Source organism: Cervus elaphus, chromosome 5, assembly GCF_910594005.1.
Source record: "Cervus elaphus chromosome 5, mCerEla1.1, whole genome shotgun sequence".
Taxonomy (NCBI): Eukaryota; Metazoa; Chordata; class Mammalia; order Artiodactyla; family Cervidae; genus Cervus; species Cervus elaphus.
This window is the reverse complement of record NC_057819.1, coordinates 60,722,357-60,745,941: the sequence shown is the minus strand read 5'-3', so window position 1 is coordinate 60,745,941 and position 23,585 is coordinate 60,722,357.

The following is a 23,585-nucleotide window of genomic DNA, read 5'->3' as shown; positions in this document are numbered from 1 at the left end:
AAGAGACTCTCAAGAGTCTTCTCCAACACCACAGTTCAAAAGCATCAATTCTTCGGTGCTCAGCTTTCTTTATAGTCCAACTCTCACATCCATACATGACCACTGGAAAAACCATAGCCCTGACTAGACAGACCTTTCTTGACAAAGTAATGTCTCTGCTTTTTAATATGCTATCTAGGTTGGTCATTACTTTCCTTCCAAGCAGTAAGCGTCTTTTAATTTCATGGCTGCAGTCACCACCTGCAGTGATTTTGGAGCCCCCCAAAATAAAGTCTGTCACTGCTTCCACTGTTTCCCCATCTATTTGCCATGAAGTGATGGGACCAGATGCCATGATCTTAGTTTTCTGAATGTTGAGCTTTAAGCCAACTTTTTCACTCTCCTCTTTCACTTCAATCAAGAGGTTCTTTAGTTCCTCTTCACTTTCTGCCATAAGGGTGGTGTCATCTGCATCTCTGAGGTTATTGATATTTCTCCTGGTAATCTTGATTCCAGCTTGTGCTTCCTCCAGCCCAGCATTTCTCATGATGTACTCTGCATATAAGTTAAATAAGCAGGGTGACAATATATAGCTTTGATGTACTCCTTTTCCTATTTGGAACCAGTCTGTTGGTCCATGTCCAGTTCTAACTGTTGCTTCCTGACCTGCATACAGGTTTCTCCAGAGGCAGGTCAGTTACATGGTTTACATGGAAATAAGAGACTATCCATGAGATTCTATCAGGACCTGTCCCTCCACACAGCGATGTGCTGGGGTGGTGTGCAGAGAAGTCTGCATGTGGGAGGAAGGTTAGGAGGAAGGAAAGGGAAAAGATGGCCAAAATGAAGTGGGAAGCAGGCTATAAATTAGGAAGAACTTGGTATTCTTTCCAACAATCACAAGAGAAAAGATTTGAAGATTAAAAAGTTGAAAGAAAAACCCTCCTCAATTTTTATGTTTTATTATATAATTATTAGAAAATATTTTCAGCTGAATGTGCAGAATTCTTGTTTGGAGAAATGAAGGAGGTAGTGGAGAAAACATTCACCCACTGATCAATGTAAAACTCTTAGAACGCCTGGCGCATATTAATGTCATGGAAATATTATATTTGCTACTGGCATTACTCTATTGGGCTTCCTGGAAGCTCAGATTGGTTGGAAGATCCCTTGGAGAAGGAAATGGCTACCCATGCCAGTATTCTTGCCTGGAGAATTCCATGGACAGAGGAGTCTGATGGGCTACATCCTTGGGTCCCAAAGAGGACACGTCTAAGTGACTAAGCACACATGCTTTGCTCTATTTCTCTTCCTTTACTTGATAAAAGTTCACTTCCTAACCCAAAACAACAAAGCACATTTATTTAGATTCACAGGGTCATAAGAAAACAAGAAGATTCTATGTAGTTCTGACATTCATATGCAGAGAAATTTGGCAGTGTTCATCAAAATAAGTGTATTTTATGCCATGACCCAGAAACTCCACTGCTTGAAATTTATCCAACTCAAATGTACTTTCACAGGTTAATAAAATAATCAAGGTACAGCATTATTTCAACTTTTTCTGCAATAACAAGCATAGAAAAGAATATCTTCGTGTTATTAGTAGAAGACCAGTTAAACAAATTATGCTATATCCACACAATGGAATGCTCTGCAGCTATAAAAAGAATAAAGAACTATGTTACATACTTATATGGAAAAAGTTCCAGGCTATACTACAAAGTGAAAAACTTAAAGCACAGAATGTCATGTATAGAATGAAATCATTTTTGAAAAGGTGAATAAATATAAGTATACATCTATGAACACAAATACACACCTATACATTTGATTATGTATAAAATAACTCTGGAAGAATGTACTCAAAACCTAATCTGCCTACAAGGAGGACTAGTTGACAAGGACAAAGATACGGAAAATTTTTCCCTATATACTTTCTCTTATTTACTTTTGAATGTCTTTGACCCATGCAAATGTATTATTATTAAAATGAACTAAAACAAAGTAAAAAGGAAGTGACTTAAATTGCTTATGTTGAAAGAATTCAAATAGAATGTCCCTACAGCTGCCTCTTCTCACAAGGAATTCTAAGTTTCTGGGAGTTCTGAAGGCCATGGGGGAAAGGAAGTCCATGACTGCTTTACTCATGAAGTTGGCAAGATGGATGAGGCATCCAAGACGTGCCAGGAATGGGGAGCACATATATTTTATAAGATGGTTAAAAATCTTATTGGCTCAGAAATGATTTCAGGTCAATGTTCAAGTTGGGTGTATGTCACTACTGAGCTTCATATCATGAACGACATCTGACCATGTTATCTGAGGTGAACACTGTGATAACATAGTCATATCTATGGCAGAGGTCTATTTAACTCATAAAACATGGTAACAACTAGTATACCTCAAAATAAGAAAGTAGTTATGTCACATTTTTCTTAGTGTCTTCATCCTGAGGCTGCCTTCTACAAACAGTGTAAGAATCAAAAGTGGACACTCAAGACCCTACTCAGGTCCTAAGTGACTGGACCAGTGTCTTAGCATCCCTCAGCCCAGCCTTCCTTTTCTGCTGAGTTGAGCTACTGGAAACAAGTAAGAGCATACTCTAATTAACAAAGAATCAACTACAAAAGCAGGGGGATGTTCATCCCATTAAACACAAAGGAAAACCAAGCTTCTCCACCCATTTGTCCAATGCTTGGTTAGAGGCAAGTGACTAAGGGTTTTTTGTTGTTGTTGTTTGGGCTTTTTAACTTTCTTTTTCATGGAGGGAGCATAGTTGATGTATGTTGTGTTAGTTTCATGTGTACACCAAAGTGAATCAGTTATATATATACACATATCCACTGCTTTCTTAGAATCTGTTCCCATTTAGGTCATTGTAGCATATTGAGTAGAGTTCCCTGCAGTATACTGTGGGTTCTTGTTAGTTATCTTTTTTATATATAGAATTATATGTATGTCAATTCCAATATCCCCATTTATGCCCCCCATTTCCCCTTCAGGTATCATAAGTTTATTTTCTCCATCTGTCACTTTATTTATGTTTTATAAATAGGTTCTTTATATAAGTGATGTCGTATTTGTCTTCCTCTGTCTGACTCACTTCACTCAGTGTGATAATCTCCAGATCCATCCATGTTGCTGCAAGTGGCATTACTTTGTTCTTTTTTATGGCCGAGTAATATTACACTGTAGGCTTCCCAGGTGGCACAAGTGGTAAAGAATCCACCTGCTAACTCAGGAGCAATAGGAGATGTAAATTCAATCCCTGGGTCAGGAAGATCCCCTGGAGGAGGAAGGGGCAACCCACTCCAGTATTCTTGCCTGAAAAACACCATGGACAGAGGAGCCTGGTGGGCTACAGTCCATGGGGTCACAAAGACCTGAACACCACTGAGCAAGCACAGACACAATATTCCATTGGATACATGTACCCCATCTTCTTTATCCATTCCCCTGCTGATGGACCTCCAGGTCGCTTCCATGTCCTGGCTATTGTAAATAGTGCTGCAGTGAACACTGAAGTGCATGAATCTTTTTAAAGTATGGTTTTGTCTGGATATATGCCCAGGAGTGGGTATGTTTCATTAAGTATTGAATTAACTAAGGATGTTAGGTAGGGTGTCCTAAAACAGAGCATCTCTCCATCCTGACCCTACCCAAACTCACTGGCTGAACCCAGCAAGTTGCCCACTCTCCTTGACCTCATTCTTCATTTGAAAATGAGGCAATCAGACTGCATAAAGTTTCCTTGCATTTATAAAATTCTAATTTCCAAGATTCTTCTAGTCATTCCTTCAACCAGTATTTACTATGCACAGCACTGTTGCTTTATAAATCTCAACTCAAAGTGAATCAGGATTCTGGACAATTCAGTTAGTAGCGATCTTAAATGTCAATATTCGAGTTTACCTTTTTTTTTTTTTAAGTTCTTTTGACAACAGAACACCATATAAGTGAGATTAAATTATCAGTGAAAAAATATGAACTACTTTATTATCTATATAGAGAAACCAAACTCATCTTTGTGCTGTGATAAGTCACTTCAGTCATGTCTGACTCTTTGCGACCCTGTGGACTGTAGCCTTCCTGGCTCCCCCATTCATGGGAGTCTTCAGGCAAAAATACTCGAGTGGGTTGTCAATTCCTTCTCCAGGGGATCTTCCCGACCCAGGGAGCAAACCCATGTCTCTTATGTCTCCAGCACTGGCAGGTGGTTCTTTACCACTAGCGCCACCTGGGAAGTCCAAATTTATCTTTAGGATATACCATGTTTATGTTCTTTAACTACTCATTGTAAATATCCTAAAAGATATGCCCTCCCCGCATTTTGGCTAACAGTCACTCTCTTATTTCCAGTCTGTCTGTAGCGCTGGAAAGGCTCTTCTGCTTGTGTCTTGCTTCCTGATTTAGTAAAATAAGGTCCACAGGTGATATGAGAGGCCTTGTTCTAGAGTCATTAAACTATCCTGGAGACACAGTGACAGACACATTGTATGTGATTAGAGATGGGGCAGCAACAAGATCACTGGACACGCCGAGATTTATGGAGTGTTTTACAGATTTTATCAGCTCTGCACTCATCATGTACCAAAAGCTCTCTTGTGGGCTTAAATAAATTGCATAAACAATATCAAAAGACAAATAAGAAATGGAAAACAATACAGATAGGAGGAATATTATAACAGCCCAGTATACAAAGAGCTCCTATCAATTGATAAAGAAAATTCTAATTATGAGACATCTTTATTTATTCATTCAACCAGTATTTCTTAAGACCCTCTGTAACACAGCACTCTTGTTTTGTTAAAGGAATAAGAACAATCAGTGAAGTAGGAGGGAAAGGACCAATAAATGTGTGAAACCTTTCTGAATTACAGAGAAATACCACCTTAACAAAGAATGAGATAACGTTTTTGATGTTACACATTGGCAAAATGATTAAGAGTGATTAAATTCAGTGCTTTTAAAAAATAATAATAATCAGTACTGGAGAAGAGTTGATTTACAAGGTGGTGTTACTTCCTGTTGCATAGTGAAGTGTATGCATGTATCCACTCTTTAGATTCTTTTCACATATCGGCCATTACAGAGAACTGAGCAGCGTCCCAGTGCTATGTAGCAGGTTCTTATTAGTGATCTAGTTTACATACAGCAGTGTGTATATGTCAGTCCCAGACTCACAACTGATCCCTCCCTACCTCGTTGTCCCCTTGATAACTTAAGCTTGTTTTCCACATCTTTGACTCTATTTCTGTTTTGCAAATAAGTTCATTTGAGGCACTCTCATTTTGGTGGGAAAGTGAATTGCTATAAACCATTTTGGAAACCTTTCTGGTAATAGGCATTAAAAATAAAAACTGCACGTAGAATATGTGCAAAGCAGAAATACACATTCTCTAACCTACATCATTTTTTCTAATGCAACTTGTATAAACATGCAGTATTTATATAAAATAAGAATATATAATAAATTGGAGAAGGAAATGGCAACCCACTCCAGTATTCTTGCCTGGAGAATCCCAGGGATGGGGGAGCCTGGTGGGCTGCCAGCTATGGAGTCGCACAGAGTCGGATATGACTGAAGTGACTTAGCAGCAGCATATAATAAATAAGCAATAATATACCTATTTAAGTAATAAATATATGTGAACAAGTGTGTTAAATACAGCATAATTTTCTAGTGGTTTAAACAAACAAACAAAAAACTAAACTATAAATGGCCTGAAAGTGTTGAACAAAAAGTGGTGTATCACAGTGGGATAATATAGAGCCATTAAAAGAATGCATTATTGGCCAGGAAAACTGTCCAGAATGATTTTTTGAAGCTTTACTGATATGTAATTGATGTAGAATAATTTGCATATGTTTAAAGTGTACAATTTGAAAAGTTTGATATACACAGACAATTGTGAATCCATCAATACAATCAAGATAATGAATATATTTTTCACACACCTCAATTTTTCTCAAGCTTCTTTGTAATCTGTCCCTTGGGCAACTCCTCACAAACTCTTTTCCATCTCCCTTCTCCCTGTCTGCAGGCAGCTACCATCTGCTTTCTGTCACTGCATATTTGCTTGAGTTTTCAAGAGGTGTATATAAATGTAATCATTATGCATTCTTTAGTTTCCAATTTCTTTCTCTCAGCATAATTACTCTGAGAACTCATCCATGTTGTTTCACGTATCAGTGGCCCATTCCCTTTTCACTGGTGAGTAGTATTCCACTGTACAGATACACCAAAGTTGTTTATCTATTCACCTATCGATGAATATTTGCATTGCTTCTAGCTTTTGGCCATTACAAATAAATATGAAAATACTGTGTGTACCCGTGCTGTGGGTCATATGCTGTCTTTTCTCTTGAGTAAATCCTGCAGTGGAATAACTGGATTATATTGTAAGTGTATGTTTAACATGTTAAGAAACTGCCAAACTGTCTTCCAAAGTAGTTGTCGAATTTTACATTCCCACTAGCTGTACACAAGAGTTTTAGTTCTTCCAAATCCTTCCCAACACTTCCTATGTTTTTAAAGTATTAGCCATTCTGCTAAATGAAAATGAAAAATGAAAGTGTTAGTTGCTCAGCTGTGTCTAACTCTTTGAAACCCCTTGTACTATAGCCTGCCAGGTTCCTCTGTCCATGGGATTCTCCAGGCAAGAATACTGGAGTGGGTTGCCATTCTCTTCTGCAGGGGATCTTCCTGCCCCAGAGATCAAACCCGGGTCTCCTGCATTGCAGGCAGATTCTTTACTGTTGAACCATTAGGGAAGCCCAATAGATAGGTAGTTATATCTAATTGAGATCTTTATTTTCAATTTTTTAATTAAAATTATACACAAAAAAACTATATTCAAAATCTTATGATAAACTATAATGAAAAAGTATATAAAAAAGAATGTGTATATATATATATATAACTGAATCACTTTGCTGTTAGAGTAGAAATTAGCACATTATAAATCAACTATACTTCAATAAAAATACTAATAAATGTACTTGAAAGTATAATTATGTAGAGTATCTTTCATGTGTTTATTTGATATCCATCTATCTTCCTTGGTGATCATACATTCCTCAGTTACTAAGTCATGTCCAACTCTTTGCAACCCCATGGACTGCAGATGCAGGCTCCTGTGTCCTCTAATATCTCCCAGAGTTTGCTTAACTTCATGTCCACTGAGTTGGTGATGCTCTCTAAACATCTCGTCCTCTCACACCCTCTTCTCCTTTTGCCTTCAATATTTCCCAACATCAGGGTCTTTTCCACAGCTCTTCAGATCAAGTGGCCAAAGTATTTTGGCTCTTTAGCTTCAGCTTCAGTCCTCCCAATGTGGGGTTGATTTCCTTTAGGACTGACTGGTTTGATCTCCTTGCAGTCCAAGGGACTCTCAAGAGTCTTCTCTAGCAGCACAGTGTTCAAAAGCATCAGTTCTTCAGCACTCAGCCTTCTTTATGGCTCTCACAGCCATACATGACCACTGGAAAAACCAGAGCTTTGACTATACGGACCCTTGTCAGGTGAACACGTACTGTATATTTAAGTTTTTTGCTCATTTTTTTAAAGTTGGGTTTTTGGTTTTCCGGCTATTTATTTTTATGGAACTTTATATATTTGAATTTAAGTTCTTTACCAGACATATACTTTGCAAATATTTCTTACAGTCTATGGCTTGTCTTTCCATTCTCTTAACAATGATTTTTGAAGACTAAAAATGTTTAATTTTAGTAATATCTAATTTGTTAATTTAGATAAACAATTGTTGATTGATAAACAATTATTGATAAATTGATTGATAAACAATAGATAAACAATTTGTTAATTGTTTCACGGAGCATATTTCAGTGTCATATCTAAGTCATCTTTGCCTAACTCAAGGTCATGAAGATTTCTCCTATGTCCTCTTTTAGAATTTTTAGTTTTAGGGTTCATATTTAAGATCCATTTTATTTAATTTTATGTTTGGTACAAGGTAAGGATCAAAGCCTATTTCCTTTGCTTATGTAATAATTGCTTATGCAATAATTCACTTTCATTACTTGTTGGAAAGATTATATTTTCTCCAGTGAATTTCCTTCATAACTTTTAGAACAATCCTGAAAGTGTCAAGAGGCAGATGGCATTTGAACTGCACTTTGAAGGATAGTGTAGGTAAAGGCAGTCTCACACCAGTAGTTCTCCACTCCCATATAACCACCGAAGAACAGACCTTGGGCCTATTAAATCATTAAAGAACCCACACAGCCTGTGCTGTTTTTATTACCTTGCATGGGGTACCCACTCCAGTATTCTGGCCTGGAGAATTCCATGGACTGTATAGCCCATGGGGTCGCAAAGAGTCGGACATGACTGAGCAACTTTCACTTTCACTTCACTTTTCACTTTATGTGTCCTTTGTGAGGAAGCGTAGGTTTCCGCCCACTGTGACACAGAGGGGTGCACATAGGCAAATTGTCCTGATCTGGTTGTTGAGAGAGACCCATTTGCTCAGGGGGACTAATGTCCATGATCGAGGCAGACCTTGCTCTGTCTCTAGGTAAGGAAGGCATTTCTCCACCCATTGCTTGACTGAGTCGTGTTTTCCTTGCTGACTCAGATTAAAGAATGCAATAGGTGGAAATGCTTAGAGTCCTCTCCTGGGATTGCTAACCAGTGTATAGTACTCTGCTTGACAACTGGGAGCATAACATTTGTGTGAAAGGATAAGTCAGGACAGGAGCCTTGACAATGTAGGACTCGAAGGGCAACAGCAAAGCTCAGAGCATGAGACCCTTAAAATCAAACCTGGCACTAGAGATGTTTCTACAATGCACCCTCTCTGATAACACTCTGGTTTAGAACCCTCCATTGGCTTCCCATCACCTAAGAAGCATGTACCGGCACTTCATGATCCTGCTTGTCTTGTATTGTTCAGATTCATTTCTTGCCAGATCCCCCAACCCTACTGCTCCAACTCAAGATTCAGATAAACCAAACATTTTCTAGTTTTCTACAGGAGTCATGTTCTCTCTAGATTATAGGACTTAGTGCATCTTATTCCCTCTGCCTGGAACATCTTCCTCAATTTTCCTTAACTCACTTTTCCAAGCTTGTTCCCAATGGTCTCTTAAGATTCAGCTTTGGAGTCTTCCTCAGTCTCCAACTCTATGTACTCATAAGGTATGTTGCTAATCAGGATTGATTATATAATTTGCAGAGTCTAGTGTAAACCAAAAATATGGGGCTCCTTGTTCAAAAAGCAGGGGGGGAGCATTATTAAAGATACCACCAATGGAAAGCTATTGCTTTGTTTCCAAAGCCTCCTGACTTGTTTATTTGCTTGCTATTTGCTATTATTTACTATTTAATGTAATTCTAACTAAAAAATTGTAAAAGTTAAATAATGTGAATTTTGCTATTCATCTTTATATTGTGCAATGCCAGTTCTTCCCCCTTTTAAACACTGATGTAAAATTTATACATTACATTATACTAATATCAAGTATACAACATAATAATTTGCTATTTGTATACACTAAAAACAATCACCATAATAAGTCTAGTTACCATCCATCACCATACAACTGACCTCCTACACTCATTTTATCCCCTGCAGAGATGCTTTTTTTCCTGGTGACCGTCAGGCTGTTCTTTGAATCTGTGAATTTACTTTTGTCTTGTTCTGTTCCTTCCTCAGTTTTTTCCCTCATATAAGTGAAATAAAACAGTATTTGTCTTTTTCTGACTTATTCACTTAGTATAATACCTTCAAGGTCCAAATTTGTTGTCACAAATGATGAGATTCCCTTCTTTTACATGGCTGAGTAGTATGCCACTGGTGGGTATGTGTGTGTGTGCATGGGCGCCATATCTTCTTTATCCATTCATCCATCAATGGACATTCAGGTTGTTTTCATATCTTTGCTATTGTAAATAATGCTGAGGGTGCATATATCTATTTGCATTAGTGTTTTCATATCCTTGGGACAAATATCCAAAAGTGGGATCATATGATAGTTCTATTTTTTTTTTTTTTTGAGGAACCACCATTTTGTTTTCCATAGTGGCTATACCAATTTACATTCCCACCAATAGTGAATGAAGATTTCCATATCTTTGCCGACACTTATTATTTTTGTCTTTTGGATAATAGTCATTCTAACAGGTGATATCTCAGTGGGGTTTTGATTTGCATTCTCTGACAACTAGTGATTTTGAACATATTTACAAGTTCCTACTGGCCATCTGCATGTCTTCTTTAAAAAATTATCTACTTAGATCATCTAGCCATTTTTTAATAGAACTGTTTGGTTTTTTTTTTCTACTATTGAGTTGTTTCAGTTCTTTATATGTTTTGATATGTGCTTTGCAAATAGTTTTGACTATTTAGGAAGTTGCATTTTCATTCAGATGGTTTCCTTTATTGTTCAGAAGCCTCTCAGTCTTATTTGTATATTTTTGGTTTTGCTGTCTTTGCTTTTAGAGTCATATCCAAAAACTCATTGCCAAGACCAATGTAAAAGAGCTTACTTTCTATGTTTTCTTCTAGGAGTTTTTGTGGTTTCGGGTCTTAAATTCAAGTCTTTAATCCAGTTTGAGTGAAATTTTACATATGGTGTCCACTGAGTCTGATGTCAGTTATGGTTTTATAACATATAGACTTTGTTGTGTTGAGGTGCAGTCTCTCTATACTCACATTATTGAGAGTTTTTATCATAAACAGAGGTTGAATTTTATCAAATGCTTTTTCTACATCTATTGATATGATCATATATTGATTATTTTTTAATTGTGGTGCATCATGCTGATTATTTTGCAATGTTAAACTGTCCTTGTAACCCTTGAATAAATCCCACTTGACCATGGTGTATGATTCTTTTAATGTATTATTGAATTCAGTTTGCTAAAATTTTGTTGAGGATTTTTGTACCTACGTTTGTCAGGGATATCGGCCTGTAATTTTCTCTTTTGTCGTGGTATCTTTGTCTAGTTTTGTTGTCAGGATAATGCTGACCCCCTAAAATGAGTTTGGAAGTGTTCCTTCCTTTTCATTTTTTTGCAAGGGTTTGAGAAGGATAGATACAGTTGACTTTCCTTATTCCTGGGTGTCACATTCACAGGCTCTACCAACCATGAATAAAGTTCAAAACACAGTTGGTTTGATCTGTGAATATGGAACTCATGAACATGGACAACTATATGAACAACATCCATTTTATATGAGGGGTTCGAGTGTGAGTAGATTTTGGTATATCCAAAGAGAGTTCTGGAAGCAATGTCCTGCTGATACTGAGGGATGATTGTATAAAATTTTCTTTGAATCTTTGGTAGACTTCACTAGTAAAACTGTCTGGTTCTGGGCTTTTGTTTGTTGGTAGTTTTTGTTTTTGTTTTGAATCACTGACATGTTCTTTTTACTAATAACTGGTCTATTCACATTTTCTATACCTCCATGATTCAGTTTTGGAAAATTGCATGCTTCTAGGAATTTATCCATTTCTTCTAGGTTGTCCAATTTGTTAGTATATAGTTTTTCATAGCAATCTCTTTGATCCTTTGAACTTGTGTGATATTAATTATAATTTCTCCTCTTTTAATTCTGATTTTATATTCTTGAGCCCTCTCTTTCTTTTGGTGAGTCCAGCAAACATTTGTCAATTTTGCTTATTTTTTCAAAAAACACCTATTAATTTCATTAATATTTTCTGTCGCATTTTTATACTCTATTTCATTTATTTCCTCTCTGACCTCTATTAGTTCCTTCCTTCTAATTTGGGGTTTGTTCCAGTTCCTTTAGATGTAAAGTTAGATTGCTTATTTGAGATTTTTCCTGTTTCTTGAGTAGGACTGTATCACTAAAAACTTCCCTCTTAGAATTAGAACTACTTGTGCTGCATAATATAGATTCTAGAATGTTGTAGTTGCATTTTCATTTGTCTCAAGATTGATCAGTAGCATATTGTTTGATTTCCATATATTTGTGAATTTTACAGTGTTCTTCTTGTAATTTATTTCTAGTTTCCTGCCATTATGGTAAAAAGATATAGGTTACCTATATATATATATACTTGTTGTTAAGTCACCAAGTCATGTCCAACTCTTTGTGATCCCATGGACTGCAACACGACAGGTCTCTTTGTTCCTCACCATCTCCCGTAGCTTGCCCAAGTTCATGTCCATTGCATTGGTGATGCCATCCAGCCACCTCATTCTCTGATGCCGTCTTCTCCTTCTGCCCTCACTCTTTCCCAGCATTAGGGACTCTTCCAATGAGTCAGCTGTTCACATCAGATGACCAAAATACTGGAGTTTCAACTTCAGCATCAGTCCTTCCAATCAGTATTCAGTGTTGATTTCCTTTAAGATTGACTTGTTTGATCTCCTTTCTGTCCAAGGGACTCTCAAGAGTTCTCTCCAGCACCACAGTTTGAAGGCATCACTTGTTCAGCTCTCCACCTTCTTTCTGGTCCAGCTCTCACAACTGTACATGACCACTGGGAAGGCCATAGTCTTGACTATATGGACCATTGTTGGCAGAGTAATGTCTCTGCTTTTCATCACACTGTCTAGGTTCATCATAGCTTTCCTGCCAAGAAGCAAACATCTGATTTCATGGCTGCAGTCACCATCTGCAGTGATTTTAGAGTCCAAGAAGAAAAACTATGTCACTGCTTCCACCTTTCCCCCATCTATTTTCCATGAAGTAATGGGACCAGATGCCATGATCTTAGTTTTTTGTCTTTTTTTAATATTTAGTTTTAAGCCGGCTCTTTCACTCTCTTCCTTCACCCTAATCAAGAGGCTCTTTAGTTCCTCTTCACTCTCTTCCATTAGGGTGGTATCATCCGCATATCTGAGGTTGTTGATGCTTCTCCCACCTATCTTAATTCCAGCTTGTAACTCACCCAGCCTGGCATTTCTCATGATGTGCTCAGCGTATAGATTAAACAGAGTGACAGCAGACAGCCCTGTCTCACTCCTTCCTCAATCTTGAACCAATTAGCTGTCCCATACAGGGTTCTAACTGTTGTTTCTTGACTTGCATACAGGTTTCTCAGGAGACAGGTAAGATGGTCTGGTATTCCCATATCTTTTAAGAGCTTTCCACAGTTTATTAAAATCCACACAATCAAAAGCTTTGGCATAATCAGTGAAGCAGAGGTAGATGTTTTTTGGAATTCCCTAGCTTTCTCTATGATCCAGTGAATGTTGGCAATTTGATCTCTGGTACCTCTTCCTTTTCTAAACCCAGCTTGGACATTTGAAAGTTCTTGTTTCACATAATGCTAAAGCCTAGCATACAAGATTTTAAGCATCACCCTAGCATGGGAAATGAGTGCAACTGTCCGATGGTTAGCATATTCTTTAGTATTACCCTTCTTGGGAATTGAAATGAGGATTGACCTTTTCCGATCCTGTGGCCACTGTTGGGTCATCCAGATTTGCTGACATATTGAATGCAACACCTTGATGGCATCATCCTTTAGAGTTTTGAATAGTTCTACTAGAATTCTGTCATATCCACTAGCTTTATTAAAAGCAGTGCTTCCTAAGGCCCACTTGACTTTGCTCTCCAGAATGTCTCAGTTTGGGTGGCTGACCACAACATTGTAGTCATCTGGTTCATCTGGATCTTTTAAATACAGTTCTTCCATATATATATATATATATATACATATATATATACATATATATATATATATATATACATATATATATACATATATATATATATATATATATACATATACATGTATATATATATATATACATATACATGTATATATATATAAAGTCTACCTGGTCAATGTGTCATTAGAGGCCAATTTTTATGTATTTACTTTCCTTCTTGGTTATCTATCCATTAATGTAAGTGGGGTATTAAAGTCCCCTATTATATTGCCATCAGTTTCCCCCATTAAATCTATTAATATTTGTTTTACATAAATATTTAAGTGTTCCTGTGTTGGGCACATAGATATTTATAAATGCTATATCTTTTTGGATCAAATCCTTTATCACTATGCAATACTAATGCTCTCCTTTGTTTTTTATTACAATCTTTTTTAAAAGGCTATTTTGCCTGATAGAAGTATAGCTATACCAGATTTTTGTTTGTTTGCTTCCATTTGCATGGAAAAAAATTTTCTTTCCCTTCATTTTCAGTCTCTGTGAGTGTCTTTACACATGAAGTGAGTGTCTTTACACATGAAGTGGGTCTCTTGTAGGCAACATAGAGATGAGTATTGTTTTTTTTAACCATTTGGCCACTTTTGTCTGTTGATCAGAGAATTTAGTCCCTTTACTTTTAATGTAATTATTGACAGGGATGCACTTGGAGCCATTTTGTTAACTATTATGTTTGTTTTTGTAGTTTCTCTCTGTTCCTTTCTTTTTTCTTTTATTCACTTCCTTTGTGGTTTGATGATTTTCCTACAGTTATGTTCAGATTCCATTTTCATTACCTTTTCTGTATCAGCTATCAAATATTGTTGTTGTTGTTCAGTTGCTCAGTCCTGTCCAACTCTTTGTGACCCCATGGACTGCAGTATGCCAGGCTTCCCTGTCCATCACCATCTCACAGAGTTTGCTCAAACTCATGTCTATTGAGTCAATGATACATGTAATCATTTAATCCTCTGTTGCTTCCTGCCCTCAGTCTTTCCCAGCATCAGGGTCTTTTCCAATAAGCTGACTCTTCACATCAGGTGGCCAAACTATTGGAACTTCAGCTTCAGCATCAGTCCTTCCCATGAATGTTCAGACTTGATTCCCACAGCTTTGATTTCCTTGCTGTCTAAGGGACTCTCAAGAGTCTTCTCCAGCACCACTGTTCAAAAGCATCAATTCTTTGGTGCTCAGCCTTCTTTAGGGTCCAACTCTCACATCCATACACGACTACTGGTAATACCATAGCTTTGACTAGACAGACCTTTGTTGGCAAAGTGATGTCTCTGCATTTTAATAAGATGTCAGGTTTGTCATAGCTTTTCTTCCAAGGAGCAAGTGTCTTTTAATTTCATGGTTGTAGTCACCACCTGCAATGATTATGAAGTCCAAGAAAATAAAACCCATCACCATTTTCATTTTTTCCCCCATCTATTTGCCATGAAGTGATGGCACTGGCTGCCATGATCTTCATTTTTTGAATGTTGAGTTTTAAGCCAGGTTTTTCACTCTCCTCTTTTACCTTCATCAAACGTCTCTATAGTTCCTCTTCACCTTCTGTCATTAGGGTGGTGTCACCTGCATACGTGAGGTTACTGATATTTCTCCCGGCAGTCTTGACTCCAGCATGGAGGGTTTTGCTTTGTACTCACAGTGAGGGTCACACTTAATGGCCTGTATATACAACAGGTTGATAGCAACCTAAATTTGAAAGCATTCTAAGAGCTCTATACTTTCACACATTTTTGTGTTTTGGTATCATATTTCACATCTTTTTATTTTGTGTATCCCTGAGTTAATCATTGGAGTTATAATTAATTTTACTTTCACCTTTTAACCTTATACTAGCTTTACAAGTGGTAAATCTGCTACCTTTACTACATATTTGCCTTTACCAATGAGATTTTTATTTTTATCTGTGTTCTTGTTGCTACTCGATGTTTTTTTTCTTTCAGCTCAAAAAGTTCCTCTAATATTTCTTATAAAGCTGGTATTGTGTTGATGAACTCCTTTAGCTTATCTCGCCTTCAACTCTGAATGATAACATTGCTGAGTAGAGTATTCTTTGTTGGAAGTTTTTCTCTCAGTAGCTTTGAATATATCATGACATATCCTTCTGACCTTCAAACTCTCTGATGAAAAATCAGCTGACCATCTTATGGGGTTCCCTTGTACTGTACATAACAAATTGTTTTTCTCCTGAAATTTTTAGGAATCTTTGACTTATCCTTAACTTTTGATATTTTAACTATAATGTGTTCTGGTTTGGATCTCTTTGGGTTCTTATTTGCAACTTTCTGCCCTTCCTGAACCTGGATGTCTATTTGCTTCCCCAAGTAGGGACGTTGTCAGCCATTATTTCTTTAAATAATTTTCCAGCCCATTTAGCTCTTCCTCTTCTCTTTCTGGGACTCTGTAATGCAAATGTTATTCCCCTTGATGTTGTAAGTCCCTTAGGCCATCTCTACCTTCTTCTTTTCGCTGTTCCGTTTGGATGCTTTTCACTACCCTGACTTCCAGGTTGCTGATTCATTCTTCTGCTTTATCTAATCTGCTATTGGATCCTTCTAGCATATGTTTTGTTATTGTATTTGTCAGTTCTGTGGTTTCCATTACTTTCTCATATTTTCTCTTTTATGAAAGTTGTCAATATGTGCATCCATTCTTCTCCTGAGTCCTATAGAGCCCAGGAACACAAGTATTTCTGGTCACCAGGGCCAGACAATCAAAGGGCATCCCTTGTGTTGACTGTGCTAATCAGCTGGCTTTAGTGAGGCTGTAAGAGCATGCTGAGGTTGGGGCATGCCTGTTGTTTTCCTGACACAGGGAAGAGCATTGGGAGCTGGGTAAGGGAATGCCCATGATTTTGGCAAGGCTGTGTTTGTATGTGCCCCTTAGGACCTAGAGGCGTAAGCCTTGTTGGTTTCCAAAGTAAGATATTTGGGGGCCTTATTTCTTCAGCACAGGTCCCAAATGTTAGTGCACTCAATGTAGGGCACAAATCCCTCATTTCTAAGGGAGTAGCTCTATCCTATGAAATTCCTCCCTATTGTGGGTCAATCCTATAGCACCATGGCTGAGGTTTTTGGCAAGTTGTCTCTGCCTCACCAAACTATCTTCATGGTCCCATTTACTCCTTGTTGTAGAAGATGTGTCCAGTCAGTTGTCAGTTCTTTTCCAGTGATAATTGTTCCACACATAGCTATACCTTTGGTGTATTCCTTGTACTTCAGCATGTTCAGTCTCTTCAGTCATGTTTGATTCTTTGTGACCCTATGGACTATAGCCTGCGAGGCTCCTCTGTCCATGGGATTCTCCGGCAAGAATACCGGAGTGGGTTGCCATGTTCTCCCCCAGGGTATTGTCCCGAACCAGGGATCAAACACACTTCTCTATGTCTCCTGCATTGGCAGGTGGGTTCTTTACCACTAGCACCACTTGGGAAGTTGGTGTATTCCTTGAAGAAGGTTAATTGAGGAACTTGCTATAGTTTCATCTTGACTGTCCTCTGAATCCATAATGATTTTTAAAGTAACAAAAGTAGATTGAAGCATGATATGTTTAGTATAATCCAAGTTTCATAGGAATTAAAACAGCCAAAAATGTACATGTGCATACACATTTTTCTATACATATAGATGTGTAGTATAAGAGAAAAATGCAAAGATACACAAGTTATTAACATCACCACTTACTGCAAGTTGATATGGGATATGGTCATGAAGAACAGGAGTGCAGAGTGAGCAGGTAGGGGAAGATTCTTAATGATCTTTCTTTATGTGTATTTACATTATTTAATTGATTTTAGTAAACATGAGTTATTCTTACAATTTTTGAGGGAAATACACCAAAATGACAAAAAATTACACTAAAAGGCAGCAAAAGGGGCAGCAAAAGAGGCAAAGGCAAGAAGCTGGGGTTAAAAGAAACTGAAGACAAAAAGGAAGCAGACATATCTCTCATGTGTTGCCTTCTCATGCAAGATCAGCCAACACTCATATACCGAACATGAATGAATACTGAACAGAGATCCTTGCCTTACCGTATATGTATATAGAAATTTTATAACATGTGAAAATGACCTCCAGACTGTCAGTATCTGATTAATGAAAGACAGGATTCATTTCCAGCTGAAAATTGCATAAACATCTAGAGCAATTTAGTGTTAGTGTTAGTCATTCAGTCACATCCGACTCTGCGACCCCTTGGTCTGCAGCCCACCAGGCTCCTCTGTCCATGAGATTTTCCAGGCAAGCATACTGGAGTGGGTTACCATTTCCATCTCCAGGGGACCTTCCCAACCCAGGGACCAAACCCGGGTCTCCTGTACTGCAGGCAGATTCTTTACCGACTGAGCTACAAGGGAAGCCCAGAGCTATTTAGTTATCCCTTATAATCATTCTTGCTCCATCTGAAAATATATCCAACAGCATTTTATCTGCAGTGGAAGCTCAAAGTCATAATCAGTGGACCACCAGGGAATTGCATTACATATGTAAAGTTACAAACTGCTTTCATCACAGTCCTGTTCTTATGTGGGGCTAGACACTGTGCTTCCAACTTATAAATAAACATAAGCTCTTATTTAACATCCTATAAATAATAGTTGAGTTATAGTGAAAGCATTGCCGTTTATTTTCTTCTTTCTCCTTGTGGACCAGGAAACACAGCTCTGCATTTCAAGCACCCAAGTATACTATTATTTTGACTACACAGAAAACATGGCAGGGTAAATTTAAAAATAATTTGGGTGAAACCCATCAGGAAAGTCTCCTTGTTGATCAGGTTCAGATTAAAATTAATCACAGATTTTTTATTAATAATTAACTGCAATCCCCCCCCCAAATATTACCCAAGTAATTATCTTAAATCTCTACTTCATTTTGTGTATACAGACATGGCCTCAAAAAATACTCTAACAAAGATGAGAAGCAAGTCTTGCAAGTCAATATATTATTTCTGTGCAATTTCTACCATGAACAGAGCATATTAGTGCATTTATTTACCATCTGTGTCTATTGGTACCATGGCCAGTTACCCTAGAGGACTAAGACACCCTATTTTGTAATAGACATTTGGACAATCACAGGGACTCCCAAATGAACAATGTGAGGTCTATATTATGTGCAGATGGAAGACAGATAAATAGCCAAACACGGCAGGTTCAGCAATTTGCTTGGAATCCTCAGTCCTGGAGGATTAAGATAGGCACACAGAAATATGTCTAAGCCAGTCTCCATTTTCATGAAACAGTAATAGTGACACTTAGGGGAGATTTTTACACTAGTTTTTCACTTATACCACCAATTAAAATTGTCAGTTCATTTAATAAGTACCCTTTCTTGGGGAAAGCCCTGTTATCTGCCTATTCACAATGTCCTTTAAAAAATCTTTTTTTGTTTTCTCTGTGGGCAGCTTCATGTTGGAAAAGAAACAAAAACAAGCCAAAAAAAAAAAAAGCCATGGATTTGAGGCATGAATGACAGATTAGAAAACAAGATGGCTGGGCAATTCTTCTTTTTTGGCATTCAGGAAACACAAGAGTATCGACTTTCAAAACCAAATTATATTTAAATTTAAATAATTTTTGACATATCCATCACTTAAAAAAACAGGATAATCATCACATTTGTGTAGTATTTTTTGCTGTCATTTTGAAATGGTTAACTTCTCTGCTCGGGAAACCAAATATTGTCCTCTTAATCATTCATCATTTTCATTGGTTTCCTAGACAATTAGGTACAGATCATTGAGACCTAAGGAGCTCTAAACATTTTTCCACAGACTTCACTATCCTTTATTCAGTATATATAATTCACTATTATATTATTTGGTGCATAGCTCCAAGATCTCTCTGCTATTTCTTTGCTTTTCTAAGAATTTCACACAAGGTAAACTATTATTTTAGTAATATTTGAATATACATTTCATTTAAAATGCTAAATAAACTCCTTGAGATTTTTCCAGTATCTAGATAGATAGAATGTGATGGAGTTCATCTGCTGAATCCTCAGTCTAGAACAATGACCCCTTCTGCCCTAACCATGTGTCTATTCCAAATAGCTTAGCTACTCATTTATTCATTAAGCATTTATTGAGTACCCATTACAGTCCAAGCACTGTAAAATATACTGAGACAAGTTGATAAATGACTCACTCCTTACTGTGGAGTATCTCATAGTCCAGAGGAGGACAAAGGAAGCATATAAGATAAATTACAACTCAATGTGATAGGAACTGAAATAGAGTTATACATAAAGTACTATGAAAGCATAGAGGCAATGTGACCAATCCCTACTCAGGGAGTTCAGGAAGCCTTCATAGGAATGAAAAAAATTCACCTGGGTCTTCAAGAATGTATAGAGGTTGGTCAAGTAATGAAAGAATAAATGGATGAATGAAGAATTTTGACAGGATGACTGAAGAGACAATTATCAACACCGGCTATGTTCTAGGCAGCCTTGGGAAGGGTTTTCTAGATGAGAGGAATAGCATTTGCAAATGGAAAGACAGGCCAAAACATGGCAAGCTTAAGGAATGACAAGATACTCAGGTTACCTGAACAAAAGGTGTGTATAGAGGAAGATGCAAGGAAACGAGGTGGAAGATCAGGTTGAGACCAGCATCAAAATCTCTTGAGTCCAGTGTTAACATGTTTATACTACATTCTGAAAGAAACAGAAAGGCAAGATAGATTTTTAAGCAGAAGATTTAAAACATTCAAATGCACTTATTGAGCACCTAGAATATGCCAGGTCTGTTCTAGACCCAGCATTTATAGCTATTAAGAAACAGACAAGAACTCCTGATTTCAAGGGGAATGGAAGATAGCAAGCAAAATAAATAAGAAAAGTATATGTAGTAAATTTAAAGGTGATAAGTGCTAGGGAGAAGAATAAAACAGGAAAGAGCACAGTGATTCAGTTCAGTTCAGTTACTCAGTCAGGTCCAACTCTTTGCAAACCCATGGACTGCAGCACACCAGGCTTTCCTGTCCAACACCAACTCTTAAAGCTTGCTCAAACTCATGTCCATCGAGTCAGTGATGCCATCCAACCATCTCATCCTCTGTTGTCCCCTTCTCCTCCTGCCCTCAATCTTTCCCAGGATCAGAGTCTTTTCAAATGAGGCAGTTCTTCCCATCAGGTGGCCAAAGTATTGGAGCTTCAGCTTCAGCATCAGTCCTTCCAATGAGTATTCAGGACTGATTTCCTTTAGGATTGACTGGTTGGATCTCCTTGCAGTCCAAGGGACTCTCAAGAGTCTTCTCCAACACCACAGTTTGAAAGCATCAATTCTTCAGTGCTCAGCTTTCTTTATGGTCCAACTCTCACATCCATAGTGATCAGATTTGTTTTAAAACAACTCTTCTGGATTATTTGAAGAGATCAGAGACAGAGTGTAGATAAGGATACAAGTTAAGATTCCATTACAACATTCATGGCAGGTATGATCTGATGAAGAACTGAGATTGTACGATGGGAATAAAGAGAAAGATAGACCCTAAAGAATCAAGAGGACTCCACTGGGGTGAATTGTTTATGAGATTGAAGAAGCAAATGAAGGATAAGGATTATGCTGAGTATTCTCATCAGAGTTTGACTCAGAAAGGAAAGATAATGAATCGAGTGGTATAAGTGTTGTATAATTTCATTACAGTCATATATTTCTTAAGCTCTCTTAGACCATTAGATATTACCTCTCTTCATTCTTTTAAACAAGAAATACTAAACAGATTCAATTACCTGAGATAGTTCAGTATAGCCAACAATATCATAGCCTCTGGAAAATGGTTTCTTAGCATCTGAATAGTCATCCAACAGGTCATCTTGGGAGAAAATAGTTGGAAAATTTCTGTACCTTTTTTCTGATTACACTTGAGATTTTTCTAACTGTACAGTTAGAGACATTGACCACCAGAAAACACATTCTTCATCCTATCCTAGCTCCAGATCAAAAGAAGCACTGAAGTCTGGTGGTTTACACTGAAGTCTTATAGTAAATTTTTGGTGAATGATAACTGATATGACATTTGTTACCATCTCTGAATGTAATGGACATATCTGGGGAGTCAGTGTCAACCACTTGGTTCAGATTTTTTAGATCAGGACCGTACTGCCATGCCTCTAGTTGCATCCCATCCCAATAATGAAAATGCTGGTCTTCTCTGAGTTTCTCTGGTGACTCTCAATGCTCCCAACCACCTGTGTGGTCTGGCATCAGTGTCTGTTGTTGCATTCCTGGCTGCCTCGTCAATGACAGCTCCATCCTTGTGGGGGCGAACTGAGGAGACAGATGGTGTCTCAGTACAGGGTGGGAACTGTCAGTCATGGAGGAGAGGGCTAAACGTGAGCCTGGAGTGTGGATCAATATCATGCCTCACATGGATCCAATTTTCTGTTGTTCAGTTGCTCTGTTGTGTCTGACTCTTTGCAACCCCATGGATTGCAGACGCCAGGCTTCCCTGTCCTTCACCTTCTCCTGGAGCTTGCTCAAACTCATGTCCATTGAGTCAGTGATGCCATCCAACCTCTCATCCTCTGTTGCCCCCATCTTGACCTGTCCTCAATCTTTCCCAGCATCAGGATCTTTTCAAATGAGTCAGCTCTTCGCATTAGGTGGCCAAAGTATTGGAGCTTCAGTTTCAGCATAATTCCTTCCAATGAATATTCAGGACCAGGATCAAATATCAAAAGGTAAAATGAAGCGACCTCATGTCTATTCATTCTTAGGGAGTTCCTGGATCCATCTGAAAGACTTGAATTTTATTTTCCTAAAACTAAAGGGAAATGAACAACCAGATGGGGACTACCCTGTTCATTGTGCCTCTTTTTAGCCATTATCCAGTTTGGATAAGTCATTGATCAATCACTGAAGAAGTGTTGTTCCTAATATAAAAATAAACTCTGTATGGGAACTAAGCATTTCTTCTCAAGTAGAAGGGGATGGTCCCTCCCTTGAAGTGAGATCAGAGTTCAGAAAGGAGGCACAGATTTGCAGAGGAGAGGGTCCCCATGGAGTCACAACAGTTTTCAGAGCAAATTCTGGAAGCAAAGCACTGACTCCAGTAGTAGTAATTTATTCTTGAGAGCCAAGGGTAGTTTGCAGTGCTAGAAGAAGCAAGAGCTTTTGCTCCTTTTCCTTAAGAAGAGTGCTTCATACAAATTTCCTTTTATTTTGAGCATATATATATTCTTTTTACTTTCTTGCTTTTCTGAAAGTTAGTTCCGGGGATAAAGGGAAGAAAAAGATTCAGGGATATCTAAGGACATCTTAAGTGGGAATAGAGGCTATATCTGAGTAACTTCATGCTAGCTGCTAGGTCTTCTTGCAGCAGAATAAATAAATGAAACTCATCTTCATTCCATGGAAGATGAAAGAAAATTTCTTCCAAATATATTTTTGTTCAGGGAGGGTCTCTGTCACCTACTGGTTGTCTAGTTTTTGACCTAAAGGAAGGCTTGTACAACAACATAAGGTGGTGTTCCGGAGAGAAATGAGGAACACAGGGAGAACCCAAGTATCAAAGTATCACAGTGCTGTTCTGTGGTGGGGCTTCTGTTTTATCCTTGTTTGAGTTTATCAGATTCCTATTTTGATCCTTTAAAATAAATATCCTTTTTTCTCATACAGAAGCCATCCACCATGCATCTATTTTGCTTGCATATGTGTTTACAAACCACTGCTTGCACATACATGCAAACAGAAAGGGGGACAGGCACCCAGAAAGAAATATCCTAGGTTGGCATACAGCCATGTGAACAAATGTATACTGATGCCTCTGCCAAGACCAGAAAATCAAAAGCCAAATCTGTCCAAACAAAGCCTAAAGCCCTGTACTTTGCACCATGTTGCAGGTAAAGGTAGAGAAAAGACAGGTGGACCTGGAGGCAATCATATGAGTTTGGGGACTTTTTTCCTCCAGCTTGAAATGTATTGCTGGTAAAATGTA